Below are 3,414 nucleotides of genomic sequence, written 5' to 3'. Positions count from 1 at the left end.
CTTTTTTTCTTTAGATACAAAAATTTCTAATTTTCTTATAAATATTGACCTGCTATGTATCTCAAATTTGAACTTCTTGGTTTAGTTCAAGAGACGGAAAAAATGTCTACTGTTTTGTCTTTTAACTTGAAGGCTTTTTGGGGTTTTGTGAACTTCTAGAGTTTATTTTACTGCCTGAGTTGTTCGACCTGAACTTCCCCCGATGCTAGGTTGAACTTCAGCCAATATTGCCCAAATGGGGCTTGCGATATACCATTGGAAAGCTATGTACACGAGTAACATGACTCAAGTTAAATTTTTGGCAAAATATAAGCGGTTTAAGGGTAGTTTTGAAAACCATATTTTCTTCATACAAAAAACGTGATTGTATTTTTGATCGCATTTCTAAACCATTATCAGAATAAGGCAAATAATATGGCATTGGAACCTGCTGCAAAACCGCTCCTTCCACATGTTGAAAGTTTTCTCTAATCCCTTGGTTAAAGAGTAATTTGGGAAATCGTAAAATTTCGCAAACCGAACAACCGAGTTCGTATTTTCGATGCCATTTCTAAACGGCTAAACCAAGTTATTTAAATTTTGAACTACTCTATAATTATAAATTGAACTTCTTGGTTTATTCTTTAGTAACGGGACAAATCCGAGTTTTGTGAAAAACATCAACTCACTCTACTATTATAAATTTAACTTCTTGGGTTTATTGTTTTAGTAATGAGGAAAATCTAAGTTTTTTATATACATTGAACTACTCCGTTATTTTAGTTTGGACTTCTTGGTTTTATTCTTTTAATAACGAAAAAATCCAAGGTTTTAATATACATCAAATTATTCTATTATTTAAAATTGAACTTCCTAATTTTTTTAGGGGCCTAGTTTTTATTTTTGCTAGGAGTATTTTAGTGAACATCCAACTCTTGTGGTATTTAAACCTGAACGTTTTATTTTATTTTTAGAAACAATTTTTTTCTTTTTTTAATAAACTTCAAACTTCTCTATTTTTAAAAATTAAACTTCATTGATTTTTTTGTATGTCCGCCTCTTTAATTTTGGATACCCAATGTGTGTGTTTTGCCATAAGAGAACATATTGAACTATCCGTGGCAGAGGATATGAACTTCGCATCAACCTTTTTTATCTTCAAGAAATGCGCGCTTGTTTTTTGCTTTTAATATTAGGCACTAACCTACTCGATTTCGTAAATTTGGACTTCATGGTTTTATTTATTTTAGTAACAAAAAGCATTCTAAGTTTGTAATAAATATCGTACTGCTCCACTATTTTAATTTGAACTTCGAGGTATTTTTTAGATACAGGTGAAAAATCTTGTCTGTTTTGCTTGGCCGTACTGATTTGAGAGTATTGCTCAGATAAACGAGGAGGGCGTGAAGAGGAGCTTCCATCCAGGTGACAAGCTGCCACTGTGGCATGAGGAGATGGAGCCCCAGAACTCGCTCCTCGACATTCTCAGGGCCGGGAGCTCTGATGCCATGGTCCAGTGAGCCGTGCTTCCTACTGTGCCCGATGATGACTTGTTCTGAATTTGAGCTGAATGTTGTTAAGAAATTGTGCCGAATTGTTCCGCACCAGCTTATTTTCCTCCTTGTTATTACGAATTAATAGTACTGTCCATTCCTTGTTCGATGGATCTGTGTCCTCTGTGCAACTCAGCTCTCCTGGAGTACCGCGCGCGTCGGTTGCTGACATCTTTACAAAAGAAAACGCCCGTGAAACCTGATGCAACGTCGACGGTCAATGCTGAGATGTGAAGCGTGATTCAAACAGAATGATTGAAATGCCGCTGGTTCGATCTGGTCTGTTGCTTGCATTTTGGTTCTGCGAGCCTGGCTATGCTACCACAGAGAGCAGCATGGCATGGGCTTAGTTTGGAGACTCTCAGGTTTTGGATTATCAGAACGACCCTGCTGTCGCAAAATTTGCACATCTCTTTGGTTTGTGACGGCAATTATTTAGTTTTCACGAGCCAACGATGCAGGTACAGATACCATAAATCAAATTTGGGGTCTTGTGGATACAGTACTGTCACTATTGCAGCATGACGCTACTCATCATCAACAGGTATAAAATAGTGTCTGGACACCTGACCAAATTAACATGGCATTGCTGCCCGCTTTGTTGCGACCCCATTCCATAAAAAAACATGCCCTATTCTTTAATAAATTATGGAGGAGCTAAGAAATGAAAAACAGTGAAAAGAACCTCTGAAAAAAATACATCTCTGAACCTTATTCCACATTCCCTCTGAACTTCAGTACCCTCAAAAACTGAACGTCGAGGATGCGGCTGTATCATCAAGTTTGAAAGTTTGGAAGCACTTTTAACAGTGCAAGCTCAGAAGAAGTCCCACATCCATCGTACTTCATGAATCTGGAGTTTTGAACATTTTCTTTGCTTGGGCATAAGAGCAAACAGGTGTTGTGCAGAAAATCAAACAGCCTCTCTATCTCGCTAAACTTTCTGCACATTTTTTGTATCTGAACTTCTGTCCGACGACAGTAATCGGGGCTTTTGCGAGCGAGGAATCTGGCTGGAGAGTGTCGCGGCAGCGGCGCAACAAGGATGTAGTTGGCAGGGGCACCCGAAGGATGGTCGGTATGGAGCAGGGTGCGACGGGACAAGGCGACGATGGCGACGCTTGGGAAGCCAGCAACGGCGGGATGACCCCCGATCCAGGGAAAAATGGCAGCCCAACGGCGTCTACGGCCAGCGTCGCGCTTTGGCAAGCCGTGTACCGGCGATGGCGCGCGCTGGGGCTCGTGTGGCGGTGATGTACAGGTCGTGGACGCGGCGGAGCGCATGGTTGGGACGGGCGGCGCTGCGGAAGGAGGCGGGCATCAGCGTCGCGGTGGGAGGCCGGCGGCGGCGTCGCGGTGGGAGGCCGGCGGCGGCGTCGCGGTGGGAGGCCGGCGGCGGCATCGCGATGGGAGGCCGGCAGCGGCGGCGTCGCGGTCGGAGGCCGGTGGCGGCGTCGTGGTCGGAGGCCGGCGGCGGCGTCGCGGTGGCAGGGTGGTGGCCGTGTCGCGGTAGGAGGCCGGAGGGGATAGGGAAGGTCGCGGGCGGGGTATGGGCCGTTCGCAACGTTTATTTTTCTGGATCTAGGAAACACCCATCGGGCCTATATAGTGCGCCGTGTAGTGTTGTATTGAAAATTTTAAATACACCAGGAATATTTTTATATATACACATTTAAAATTTTCAATAACATGATTAACATATTTTAAAACATTTTCTATGTCTACTTTTCCCATCAATGTTGTGAAAGCAATTATGTAAATCACTTTGATTAACATGATTAACATGTTTTGAAATGCTTTCACAATATACATAAATCACTTTGTAGACAAAACTGAAAATGTTAATCTCACATTTTAAAAGTATTAAACATGTATTGAAAAA

This window comes from Triticum aestivum, chromosome 7D, assembly GCF_018294505.1.
Source record: "Triticum aestivum cultivar Chinese Spring chromosome 7D, IWGSC CS RefSeq v2.1, whole genome shotgun sequence".
Classification (NCBI taxonomy): Eukaryota; Viridiplantae; Streptophyta; class Magnoliopsida; order Poales; family Poaceae; genus Triticum; species Triticum aestivum.
Note: the sequence above shows the minus strand (reverse complement) of the source record.